Source organism: Mercenaria mercenaria, chromosome 5 (assembly GCF_021730395.1).
Source record: "Mercenaria mercenaria strain notata chromosome 5, MADL_Memer_1, whole genome shotgun sequence".
Lineage (NCBI taxonomy): Eukaryota > Metazoa > Mollusca > Bivalvia > Venerida > Veneridae > Mercenaria > Mercenaria mercenaria.
This window is the reverse complement of record NC_069365.1, coordinates 64,382,082-64,397,024: the sequence shown is the minus strand read 5'-3', so window position 1 is coordinate 64,397,024 and position 14,943 is coordinate 64,382,082. Positions and strand designations below refer to the sequence as shown.

The 14,943-nt window shown below is 34.9% G+C and overlaps 1 protein-coding gene across 1 annotated transcript in view; it reads left to right on the top strand.

Annotated features, from left to right (window-relative positions):
* Positions 1-14,943, top strand: part of LOC123557427 (gamma-aminobutyric acid receptor subunit beta-like) — a 107,731-nt gene that overhangs the window by 42,043 nt on the left and 50,745 nt on the right. The gene's annotated exons all lie outside the window — the stretch shown is intronic.

The window sequence follows — 14,943 nt, the reverse complement described above, 5'->3', positions numbered from 1 at the left end:
TGTGAAAACTTATGAAGAACGAAAAACAACTCACAGCGCCCCGTTAATAATTTGCCCATATTTTTTTATGCCCCCGAAGGGAGGCATATTAGTTTTCAACTGACCGTCCGTTCGTTCGTTAGTCACAACGTTAACTTTTTGCATGAAGGCACTTTACTCACAAACCACTGCACCCAGGACCTTCAAACTTCACGTGCTGATAGTGCTCATTGAGTGTTCGACCCTTACTGACTTTAGGGTCACCAGATCAAAGGTCAAGGTCACAGAGTCCAACGTTAACTTTTTGCATGAAGGCACTTTACTCTCGAACCACTGCACCCAGGACCTTCAAACTTCACATGCTGATAGTACTCATTGAGTACACGAACCCTCTGACTTTGGGTCACCAGGTCAAAGGTCAAGGTCACAGGGGCCAATGTTAACTTTTTGCATGAAGGCACTTTACACGCGAACCACTGCACCCAGGACATTCCAACTTCACATACTGATAGTACTCATCGAGTACACGATCCCTACTGAATTAGGAGTCACCAGGTCAAAGGTCAAGGTCACAGGGGCCAACGTTAACTTTTTGCATGAAGGCACTTTAATCGCGAACCACTGCACACAGGACCTTCAAACTTCACATGCTGATAGTACTTATTGAGTACACGACCTCTACTAACTTTGGGGTCACCAGGTCAAAGGTCAAGGTCACAGGGGCCAATGTTAACTTTTTGCATGAAGGCACTTTACTCGCGAACCACTGCACCCAGGACCTTCAAACTTCACATGCTAATAGTACTTATGGAGTACACGACCCCTATTGACTTTGGGGTCACAACGTCAAAGGTCAAAGGTCAAGGCGCTGCGGGGGCATTTGTCACCATTAGTGACAGCTCTTGTTTTTTTTTTATCAACTGAGCTAGCCGGGTGCTTGTACTTGTAAAAATAAAATTAAAATAAAATAAAACGGGCTAAAGAATGGAAAATAATAAATATTTGAATGTTTACACTTGCTTTCACAATATAAAAATATTACTTGTGGTTCAAATTAAACATGCAAGCAGCATTTTCAACAGCCCTGGCAGACCAGACATTATGTGCACGCTCAATCTAATGGCATTTATGGTACATATCTCTGCCCATATACATATGACGCAAATATGACATTACTTTTTATTTTTTTTTATTTTTTTAGCACTTGGCCTACAGTTCCCTCTTGGCGCTAACCATTGACCTATTGACTACAATATGATCGCATTTTCAATCATTCTTACAATATTACTTAGATTCTTTCTATCACTGAATCTAATTTAATGAACTTAATTAAAAAAAACGACTCACCCGGTTCACCATTCATTTGTTTCTAAGAGCTGCCATCAATGAAGATGCACCTTGACCTTAACCATTCCAAAACGCCACGCTAGCTGCTTGGTCCACACCCTTATTCTGAAGATCTTTATAGGCCTACCAATCATATTCCTTGAGGTTGTGGATAACTTCTCACGACGGAATTAACTTGCATTTTCTGAATCTTGTAGTAAACAACTTCTACATATATTAAATGAATACCACGCGATCATAGCTAATATGCAAGATAAATTCAGTGAAAGTCTATGTTGTTCCATTGCTGACGAGGATTGAAATGGCCGTGCAAACGTGGCAAATCCAAAAACGAAGTTCACGCTTTTTTCATTACAAATTGCGTTCAAAATACAACAGGAAACAACTAGCGCGCGACTAAATACTAAAATACTGTTCTCGTCGCGACCTCCTTACTGGAACAGGGGTCCATGAAAAATAAACAGGTTTATTATAGGTTTATTATGCACAAAGGGCAACATAAAACCCAATATTGTCTAGGCAATATATGCCGTATCCACAGAAGCGTGAGCTTGCAAAATTCGCTATCACGATTGACGGAATTGGAAACAAGAAAAAAGATTAATGAGCTACATGACCTTGAAGACATGACCTCTACAAGTGTGCTAAGGCACACTATATCATAGTAATGTTGACTGCAATTTAGCAAACATGGCGAAATATACAACAGTAATTCCCAAAATTTGGGGGTAAAACCAACAACATTTTAGGTTTTATTGCTTAAGATCGCTGAACCATTCGAGCTTCACTTGGGGCGACAAAATCTTCACGTGAGGAAGCCATCTAGCTGGCTTACGGAAAGTCGGTGGTTCTACCCAGGTGTCCAACCGTGATGAAATAATGCACGGGGGCACCTGGGGTCTTTCTCCACCATCAAAGCTGGAAAGTCGCAATATGACCTAAATTGTGTCGGTGCGACGTAAAACCAAACAAAAACAAAATCAAAATCAATGAAATAATACTGCTTAAAGAAAAAAGTAATTAATGAGAAAAGCCATTCATAGAATATTAAAACGTTATTGTAACTTCTTTAAACATGATTTTCGTAATAACTTAAGGTATATTGAAAACAATGTATTACAAATTTTACGTAACAGGGAAATGAATGTTTACAGATGCATTCGATAAGTTTTAAAATTTCGAAATTTTATATTACCCGCTCCATTTTATCTTAGTTGCAAGAATAAATCGAATAAAATTCTTAAGTTATAAACAGATATAACATAATTATATTTACATTGTATTTCCTACATAAATGAAGAGCTTTTTTGAACCATACAAAACATTTTAATATAACTCAAATATAGCGTGTATAAAACATATGTACAAGTGAATTATAAATGTATTTGAGACACATAATTTTATCACAAATTGATCTTTATTAGAACCTATGAATTTAGCACGTATTTCATTAACGAATACAAAACCCATTATTCAACTATATGGGTTAATATTCCATCGGAAATGACTTAATGATGACGTCTAGACGTTCCATGCGACAAATAGTCGTTCACCGTTTAAGTCTTATTTAACTGAGTCAATTTTGACTAATTGAGCGCTTGTTATTTGTATATGTATAAAATTAAAGGGTCATTAAAACAGTAACTTGATATGCAATGATGCATTCGGCTCTCGTTGATTTTGCCAGGCTGGATCACACTCCACGCAAGCGTCTCGTGGGATCAAGTGCTGGTAACATCCAATCGAAACAAGTCAAAGTACTGTTATAACCCTAGCAAACAAATCAAAGTACTGTTACTGTTATAACCCTAGCAAACAAATCAAAGTACTGTTACTGTTATAACCCTAGCAAACAAATCAAAGTACTGTTACTGTTATAACCCTAGCAAACAAATCAAAGTACTGTTATAACCCTAGCAAACAAAACAAAGTACTGTTATAACCCTAGCAAACAAATCAAAGTACTGTTATAACCCTAGCAAACAAATCAAAGTATTGTTACTGTTATAACCCTAGCAAACAAATCAAAGTACTGTTACTGTTATAACCCTAGCAAACAAATCAAAGTACTGTTATAACCCTAGCAAACAAAACAAAGTACTGTTATAACCCTAGCAAACAAATCAAAGTACTGTTATAACCCTAGCAAACACAACAAAGTACTGTTATAACCCTAGCAAACAAATCAAAGTAGTAGAAGTATAATTCTAAAAAGCCCAAATTGGCGGCCAACGTGGAGGCCTGTTAATGTATAAATAAATTTCTTTCAACTACTGGTGCTTAGTATTTGTACAAAACTGAAAGCGTAAGTCTATTTGCTTCCGCACCCTCCCCGTCGTGGAACCGAAATGTATTAAGGAATGCTTGCCTTCCACTTTCTGTCTGTCCGTCCGTCTGTTTGTATTCAAAACAGTTTAATAAGTGAATATTTGACTAAATTGATTTTGACGTAACTTTTGTTATAACAAGCATTTGTTACATTTATATGCAATATACGTTTGTATCCAAGAAAGATGAAGGACAGATTAAATTGTTTCAAATTTAAGTCCGAAATGTACAGGAAAGTATCGAAAGTCCAGTTGCTTCAACTGCCTTTAGCGGTAGTTGTTAATTAGTACGCCAAACGTGTTCATGAATTATAAATTCACTGAAACATTAAAACGCTTGTAACTACGAAATAAGTCATAATTTGATACCATATTAATATTTTTTTTCAGCAAATACTTAATTTTGAAAAAATGCATTTTTAAAAGCCAGCTTATCTGAACATCAACCGAATCGGATATTTCAAACAAACTTTTTTGAAGAAAGGGAAGATAATTTGAAAAGTTTACATTACCAAATGTTCCTTAAGGCGATATTGGTTAAATCTACAACCTTTTAAATACAAGATACCACGATCACAGTACAAAGCATGAACAGACTAAATAAAAAAATCAAAGAAAATAAGGAAAATAGCTATAAAGAGCAGGAAAAAAAAACTTAACAAAAAAAAAAAAAAAAAAAAAAAAAAAAAAACACACACACACACACAAAAGAAACTGAGAACTATTTGAATCCGCCATAATGCGACCATTTTTTCGCGCCATTTTTCAATTTAGTGTCTTTATACCACGTTCATAGCCTTATTACTGCACTTAAAACTAAAACAGCATTTTTTGATGCGGGGTTTATCCCGCTACCAAAGTTAAAGTGTATTTCTGACAATCATAGCATCTTTATTTTATTCCAAATCACATCCAAAGGATGTTCATGTGCTACACAAAATAGTCCCATTCATGAACAATGCGGATGAATTATCAATGAACAAGCAGTTCTTATTCAACCTGTATCCACTCACACTGACCAATTAGATTATATAAGATCTATCAATGATAAGGTATTCCAGCCCATTGTTACATCACAAGCCGGGTCAGGCAGAGTTCATCTTAGATATGAGGCACATTAAATTTGTATTTGTTTCTCGTTTATGTATATTCATAGACTGGCATTTAAACAGAAAATAAATCTACCAAAAACCCGCAACCATCAGACATTTCAAGGCTTTGATTCCTTAAAAGTAAGATAATGTAATTGCGTATTCCACATGTGATTTTGACAACATACGCAACTTTAATTGTTACTCGACTTATGAACTCAAGAACTTAATGTTGAAAAAACGGCGTTAAACCCAAAACAAACAAACAAACAACAACAAAAAAAAACCCCACAAGAACTTAATTGTGTTCTTTGACCAAATTAATATGTGAGAACACAAGCGATGGCTTTTATGTTTGTGGCACTTTTCTGTATTAAACATAATTTAACACAAATTTCGATTTCCTGAGATACTGAAATGATAATCAATGTTTAAAAATGTGACACTCCAAAACATTAATAATCATTTCAAAAATTGTCACGACAGTCAAATATTACGTCGATGTCATTTCTCTTGAGGTCTTGTCAAAAACATAATTCGGAATAAATAGAAGTTATACAAACTTACTTTAACGTTAAACGAACGTCATTCAACTTCTTCATTAGATCGAAGAAGATGTGACCCCGTTCGATTTCGAGACACAGTATGTCTTTTTCATGGTGTATTAATTAATTTTCTGTCAGTATGTTGCGAAGAGACCGTATGTTTAACGTAATTTAAAACGACGGCACGGGAGACAGATTGTTCTCATTGTTTAACATTCTATAAGAATACCGAGGATAGAATTTTCGACCAGTAAATGGTCCGAAACTTTTCTAAACGGTATAATTATGCAAGAAAAAGAACTCCATATCTGAGATATAATAGAAGTTTCCCATAGGCAACATGTCTTTAATGGTTCTAGAACCAATGATTTATGAATTACCTCGTCTAAAACAGCAAGTTGTATATACACGGCCTACCTCTGCTGAATAAAACCGTTACAAACAGACTTATACGACAATACGTTTAACACACACACCAACGTCTATTAAATATCAAAAATTTGCTTGACAGCGTCAAAAACACCGTTAACACGGTCATTGCACTATCTGTGATGAAGTTTACAATATCCTGCTCCCGAACATCGCCCAACAATTTTCATCCTGCCCCAATAATCGCCTTTTTTCGTATTTCAAACATAAAATCTCCACTAAGACAGCGATTTTGACATTATATTGGAAGGATGACAGGGGAAAGATTGATAAATATAGTCGATAAAGAAATTGTCTTTGTTTTGCAATAGTTACGAAGAAATATGGCTATAAACTTTATAATTGCCGAAGTGAGCGTGAAGTTTAACATTTTTCCCTAAAAATGGCATCTTTTCAGGATTTTAAATCGGCTTTGGAAACTTCATTTATTACATGATAAGGCAAGTGAGGTGATTTTACCGCATATTTGTTTTATATACCAAAATGAGGAGAATATTTAACACGATAAAGTTATCAAATCAATGTATCGATCCTGCACCGAACATAGCATCCTCCGGTTACCTACTATACTAAACGAAATCAAGTTAAGATAAATTTTCGCCACACTTACCCCAAAACAAAAGAATGCTCATTTCATTATTTCAACACTTCTAACCATAATCATTTGCAATGCATTTCCAAGGTATACATACATATATTTATTCACTGAAGCTACAATCATTTCTGATTAAAGCAGTTTTGATTGCAGTTTTGTACAGTTTTTATGATCAGACACAAAAATATCCCAATTAAATGAAGTTTCGATATCAAGCAACTTTTCAATGCTATTCATTACTTTTCTTCCAACATGCCTTTTGAGAGACTGAAGCAAAACAAGGGATGACAATACACGGACATGGTAAAAATCTTCTCCATCTAAAGAAGAACAATCGGCGATGTTGAAATGAGAATGCTCGAATGACATTCATGTCAAAATGCAATCGATGATATATGTAAACTAACGAATCAGTAAACAAGTAGAAAGTGGTCCAGAAACATTTAGAACTGAATCATGCCGGCGGTTAGATTATGTAGAATACCGTTTCGGTGAACCAGTACGTCACATTTAGATTTAGTGTGACTTATTAAACACCAAAACATTTAAATAAACAAGAGGACCATGATGGTCCTGAATCGCTCCCCTCTTCCCACATGACCCAGTTTTGAGTATGACGTCGTTTTTTCCATTATTTGACATAGTGACCTAGTTTTTGAGCTCATGTGACCCAGTTTTGAACTTGACCTAGATATTATCAAGATAAAAATTCTGACCAATTTTCATGAAGATCCATTGAAAAATATGGTCTCTAGAGAGGTCACAAGGTTTTTCTATTATTTGACCTATTGACCTAGTTTTCGAAGGTACGTGACCCTGTTTTGAATTTTAACTAGAGAGCATCAAGGTGAACATTCTCACAAATTTTCATGAAGATTTCATGAAAAATATGGCCTCTAGAGAGGTCACAAGGTTTTTCTATTTTTATACCTACTGGCCTAGTTTTTGACCGCACATGACCCAGTTTCAAAACTTGACCTAGATATCATCAAGGTGAACATTCTCACTAATTCTCATGAAGATCCATTGAAAAATATGGCCTCTAGAGAGGTCAAAAGATTTTTCTCATTTTAGACCTACTGGCCTAGTTTTTGACCGCAGTTGACCCAGTTTCAAACTTGACCAAGATATCATCAAGATGAACATTCAGACCAACTTTCATACAGATCCCATGAAAAGTATGGCCTCTACAGAGGTCACAAGATTTTTCTATTTTTAGACCTACTGACCTAGTTTTTGACCGCACGTGATCCAGTATCAAACTTGACCTAGATATCATCAAGATAAACATTCAGACCAATTTTCATACAGATCCCGTGAAAAATATGGCCTTTAGAGAGGTCACAAGGTTTTTCTATTATTTGACCTACTGACCTAGTTTTTGATGTCCAGTGACCCAGTTCTCAAACTTGACCTAGATACCATCAAGATGAACATTCAGACCAACTTTCATACAGATCCCATGAAAAATATGGCCTTTAGAGAGGTCACAAGGTTTTTCTATTATTTGACCTACTGACCTAGTTTTTGAAGGCACATGACCCAGTTTCGAACATGACTTAGATATCATCAAGGTAAACGTTCTAACCAATTTTCATGAAGATCTTTTGAAATATATGGCCTCTAGAGAGGTCACAAGGTTTTTCTATTTTTAGACCTACTGACCTAGTTTTTGACGGCAATTGACCCAGTTTCAAACTTGACCTAGATATCATCAAGGTGAACATTCTGATCAATTTTCATGAAGATTTTTTGAAATATATGGCCTCTAGAGAGGTCACAAGGTTTTTCTATTTTTAGACCTACTGACCTAGTTTTTGAAGGCACGTGACCCAGTTTCGAACTTGACCTAGATATCATCAAGATGAACATTCAGACCAACTTTCATAAAGATCCCATGAAAAATGTGACCTCAAGAGTGGTCACAAGCAAAAGTTTACGGACTGACGCACGCACGCACGCACGGACGACGGACGACGGACGCTGCGCGATCACGAAAGCTCACCTTGTCACTTTGTGACAGGTGAGCTTAAAACCCAAACACAGTAACAGCGTCTCTAGTATGTAGAACATTAAGATATGACTTCATAGTCCTGAAAACATGTAAAATCAAATATTCAAATAGCGAAATTATACGTTTCTCTGGCTGTGATCAAGAAGAACATGAACAAGGTACAGGAGATACTGAAATATTAATTGGCCAGCTATTGAACAAATTTTACATGAGTGTCTGTTCATATTGAATTAATTAAACAAGTTGAATAAAAGTGATAAAATGCGAGGGTCCGCTGGGCATTTTATCAAATTTATTCATCTCGTTTAATAAATTCAGTGTGGATGTAAATGTAATATTTTGTTTATCACATGAAAGCTTTTCCTCCTTAAACAGCAAAATTTCTTCTTTCCTTTAAGAAATGAAATGATTTTTTTCGGTGTTCATGCGAAATGAACGACAGAATAGGATCGGCAAATCCACGAATCGGCGCTAGCGATTCATGTTTAATTTGCCGATCCTATTCTGTCGTTCATTTCGCATGAACACTGAAAAAAAAAATAGTTTCATTTCTTATATTTACATTATATTTTCTTTCCATTTGTAAACAAGATAATATTATAAATTGCACATATTTTGTGGCATTTAACATTAAAATCAGCATCCCGGCCATTCTGTTCACCAGGCGGAACGACTGCGACGTCATATAAGGAACGTTCTCACTGACTATACGCGGACGTCGTCATAACAGCGGTCGGTTATCACTAAGCAGCCATGACGTAACTTTCGCGCCTTTCCTTTTGCTGTTCATACGAAATGAACGTCATAATTTTCAATGGAAAAGAATAGGGCGAATGTAAATATACTAGTGTATTATCAAATTAATGTAATGGTTTTGTTTCATTCCCACGACGTCAGACATGTGATAAATATATATAATATTTAAATGTGTAGATACGTTTTTAACAAAAAGATTATAAACGCACTCGTTATTTAGCTTTCTAAAGTCCAATATTTCAGCTGTAGAACTCGTTCCTATTTCTTATTCTAATATGACTAACAATGCTTTAATCAACACAACGATATTATGTTGACGTCACGTCAACGTTATATTTAGCGCCATGTACGCATCAAGAAATAGCGCTTTCAAATTTCATGAAATATTTAACTTAATAACATGTTTTAAACAAAATGCCACATTGCACAAATGTGTTGATTAATTTACACACATACTGAGTTAGTTATTCGCTTTGCTGAATAATTCGCAATAATTTTTGCCCGAACTGAACTCTGCCGCAAGACGCATTACCATTTCCGGTCCTGACGTGTATAAACAAAGACCTACTATTGGCGCCATGCTTGCGCGAAGAAACAGTTCCATCATATTTGATATAAAGTTTACAATAAAGAACATATTAGAATCGAAATAATTTATAACAAAACAGTGCTTTATCACTATTTATACACGATGGGCGATTATACGTCGGGCGTAATAATTTCACGAGGGCGCAGCACTGTTTTGCTATAAATTATTTCTTAAACACAAAGCTTATACAATGTAACCTATAATTATGCTATGACCACACAATTGATAAATTCTAAAAATTTCAAAGCCGCAGGAAGTGATGGTTTTCAAAATGAATCGACAGAGACGAACGTCGGGTTATTTGCTATATTCATCCTTTAACAAAGCTCAGTCCTGTTGTCAAAAAGAAAGATACTCGGGAAAGAGTTTCTAAAAAAGCGTATATTAGCTTACTACTCGATGCCTTGCTTTTGTAACATTTATTGTAATCACATGCTGTTTGTTGAATAAAATATTGTTTAAACCAAAAAGAATGATCCAAACCATCCATAACGATTGCGAGACCCAATGTTTTACTAAGAGGTTAATATACACCTAAGGCGTCTTCGTTCTTCTTGTTCTTCTGTGTCCGACCCGAGATAGAATCGCCAAAATGACACGAACAAGGCCCAAGAACCCTGTTCTCGGGTCAAAATTTCAAACCACCTCCTAATCGGGAGGACCGCGAACAATGCGAGAACAATATGGTGGAATGAGAAGGTACAACTTCAATGTCAAAGAAGCATCGTAGCGAAATAAACATATAATAAATTTATGACCATATAAAATATTATTTGAACGAAGAAATTACACTACTTTTGTAGAAATGTTGGTTACTCCCATCGATAATGTAAACAAGTGCCGTAAACAAGGCTGTAAAACTCCACTTCCAGTTCTCGGTGTTAGAGCGTTTTACTCGAGTTATGTGATCCGACTCGACTCAATTCCATCCGGGGGATAAACGCCCAAGGACGCTCCTGGTGTCATAATTGTCCGAGGACATTAGCCTGAGGGCCATTATGAAACCAGGCGTGCCATTATGGCTAGAAGGCACAAACTAGCTGTTTATTGACCTTTCTGTTATATACGTTCGCTTCATATTTATCATGGTGTTTTCATACTACATATTTTTCACAAATTATTAAGCATCATTTGTATTGCTTTTTTCATCAACAATGCCATCATTATTTGACAGTCGGTCTGAAAATGATTAAATGATTCAGCACCCTTTCACCCGCGATAATGACGTTGCTTCATGACGTTAACACCATAGCGTGCTGACGTTCCGGTTACCCGTTGCCATTATGATTAAGGCGCGTTCAGAGACCACCAATTCAAAAAAGTAAAGGGAACTTGCTGGGAATAAGATAAATGTATACCTGTGAATAAGGTAATGTTTGTCCGTTTTGATTGGTCAGTCATTGAAATTGAAATTTTAAACTACATTTACAGTATTTCGTTATACTTTTTGACAAAATCTGCTGCATTTTATGTGTATTGAAAAAAAAGTTTTATCAAACGAATTTCTGCCGCCATGCCAACGACATAAACAGGGGCTCATCTCATTCACACGAAAATTACTTAAATAAAGTATCACTATTCATATGTTTTTCGTCCGATATGTTGGTGGAAATAAGACAGTTCTTGAAAAAAATGTGATTAGATATACATGTTTCGATTTATGGAAGGTCGTAAACGTCATAATGTTATCATTGAAGTCTATGGGAAAACAATTGGTGGTCTCTAACCTATAGGCACACTTTGCCATTACGGATCCGTATTAAACTTTTTTTCTTACTATTTATGGTAAGGTATAAAATAAAGGGTAAGTAAAATGTATTATACGGTCTACTACTTGAGCAAGAAAGTAACAACCTCCTTGCAGATGAACAAATAGTTTTAGGGAAAAATACAATAGATCATTTAATCACTTAAGGTTTCGATGGAGGCCTTGAGAAACAAAAATCAAACAACACCAAATCATAGAAAGAAAGAGTAGTTTGACATGAAAATTGAACAGCATGAAAAACATGTATATTACTTTACGAAACAAGTGTCAGTATACTGATATAAACATTGAATTCCGGAAAAGGGCTGCCTAAAGGGGCTCCACTTCCGGACAGTTAAACGCCTTTAAAAACTCACCATTTTCAAAGAACAGTTACACATGTTTGTTATGATGCATTTGCAGTAGCGTGCGAGTGGTGAAATTTCGCATAACAACGTGGAACACAGTTTTCAGCAATTGTTTATCTTTATTTCTTTACAAATGGCATTCATTTACAAAGGGAGGCAACTTTTCCCGATTATTTTAAATACAAATGGCATTCATTTTCAAAGGGAAACAACTTTTTCGGATTATTTTAAGTAATCTTTGAGAAAAAGTTGTCTCCCTTTGAAAATGAATGCCATTTGTAAAGAAAAAATGATAAACAATTGCTGAAAACTATGTTCCACTTTGTTACGTGAAATTTCACCACTCGCACGCTAATGCAAATGCATCAAAACAAACATGTGTAACTGTTCTTTGAAAATGGTGAGTTTTTAAAGGCGTTTAACTGTCCGGAAGTGGAGCCCCTTTTGGCAGCCCTTTTCCGGAATTCAATGTTTATATCAGTATACTGACACTTGTTTCGTAAAGTAATATACATGTTTTACATGCTGTTCAATTTTCATGTCAAACAACTCTTTCTTTCTATGATTTGGTGCTGTTTGATTTTTGTTTCTCAAGGCCTCCATCGAAACCTTAATCAAATAAATAAATTTCAACCTTTTTGCTTTCTTGTATTTCATTAGATAACGTCATTTGTTTTGAATTATAAATTTTGAGAATGTTAATTAATTTTCTTATCCGTCAAATATTTCAAATCCGTGTAAGACCTGCTATTTCACATTTTGGACTTGACAATACACAAATACATACTGTCCATTGAAAATCCACATGTACATATTCTTCATGGAATACCCGCATGTAGAATCTAGTTTTTACATCTACTTTTTATGAATCTATTAAATCTACAACTACGACTTTATTTAAAATGACTTTGTCAACTATATTAATTACAAAAGTCTTTTCATATTGAATTTTATATACATTTTGAATAAAATATCATTATGTCTATCTAATTATAAATAGTAACAAAAAACAGTTCAAAACGCCATAGATGGATCCGTAATTGCGCAGTGTGCCTCACGCGCCATAATCATAATGACCCAGGTAACCGGAACGTCAGCTCATTCTGACGTCGACGTCATGTAGCAACGTCATTAAGAATAAAATTAATGCACATCTTTCAAAGTCAGAAGTTTCACACAGAAAATCCATCATCCGGTAATTGACCCAGTCAATCGGCGACAGTGTTCCGAAGTATTTGAAGTAAATAACTAAACTAGATCTATGCATGTGAAACAATATCTTTAATCACTTCAGAGTAGATCTAGTTTTAAATGCATAATCCGAGAAAAATCTGTACGATACAAAATCGTTAACTGCTACAGTCGTCTTAGTTGCACATTAAACAATCTCGCCTAAACACAATAACTTTTCAAACGCTGAATTTAAATTATGTCATACAATATATGACGTCATTAAAATATCTCGAGCGATCAAATGCATAGGCGGAACGATGTTTGAGCTCTTTTAGTAATTATTAAAGCTGAAGGAGAGGTAAAGTAAATTAGCTGACAATGGTGTGAGTCTGATTACATGGATAAAATTTAAGTCAAAGGCGGGGATGGTTAACGTTAAAAGTTAAATTCAAATTGCCGTGAAAAAAAAATTCTGTCGTTAAGATGTTTTTCATACTCTGTGAGCTTGAAGAACATTAGTTTTTAAGACAAACAAGAGAAGAAAAAGCACAGTCCATCGAACTCGTATTAATCCTTCACCCACTGTTTAAGCTTTTCTGAAATTTTGTAAATTTGAAAAAATGATGGTACTTTATAAAACATAAAACAGTTCTGCCGTTAAGATTTTAAAAATATTTTGCCGCTTAAATGATACACACAAATTCTTCAAAATGGAAAGAAAAACAGTTGGGGTCACCGTGCATCTAAGAGATTTATTTAGAAAAAAAAACGTTTAAAAACTAATGAATTTTGATATTTTTTGGTTCTTTTTGGTTTAATTTATATTTCCTAGATGATATAAAGTGCTATGTTGAAAACTTTTTATTTCAGTTGTAGCTTATCATTATATATATCAGTCAGAAAAATATGAGAACCAAACCTGAGCTACTTTGATAGATATTTGAAATTACCAACCCCTAACCCATTGTACATCTTGCTTCTGTTTTAGGCAAATGCCAGTCAAAAATAAGGGAGAACAATTTTTGTTCGCAATAAGTAGAATCTGTTTAGTTAAATGGTACATTATTAGGCATATTTTAAATATTTAGCAATAATTCTTGGTAAAATTTTTTTTAGAAAGAAATATTCGAAGAACATTTTTTTAAAATGGCTGATGTCCTGAAAAAAAAACACGCTCGTACATCCTTAAAGCATTATTTTGTTAAGTACGATCTATTTCAATCCATTTCCAACTAACGTGCAAGGTTTCGTGCACCAGGAACAATTATTTTTGTTAATTTGTCCCGGACAAATACGATTTTACGAGCAATTCCTCTGTCGTCAAATGGACAGTAGTAATGGAAAAATCCATCCAATATTTGCACAGTGTTTCAGTATATTGTACCTGAAAAACTGTTGTATCATAATAAAAACATAAAAATAAACATTTTTATCGAGTTTTGTTAGATGTCAAAAAAACCCTGAAAAATATCTATTCAGTTGGAATCAGTAGTTTGTCGATATTTCGTTTAAATTCTGTCAAGCTGCCGTAGTGTCATGTTTTCACCCCACCGACACAACAGCACGACAGATCGACATTTTCTGTATTTGTCGAGTATTTGCGGGTATTTCCCCTAACACGACCATTCGACATGGTAGAAATCGGCCACTAACATGTCACCAGTTGTTCTCTCTATGTGACTCCAAAGTAAGGTTGTCAGTGTTCCTACACAGTAAGTTCCAACATGCTGTGGTGACACATAAGTGACATATATACCAGTCTTGTGTGCATAAGACTTGATAAGTAAACTCTCCATAACAATGTTTAACTAATCGTATAGAAAAGATAAAACAAATCTTCATTTAAGACTATTTAGGATATTCAAACAGTTTTTAATTCCTTTAATATAAAGATCACTGTGTTAACAATTTTACCAAACATAACGGTAATACAGATAAATTGAACTGGTTGGCCAATGAAATGAAAAATATACACAGTTTACC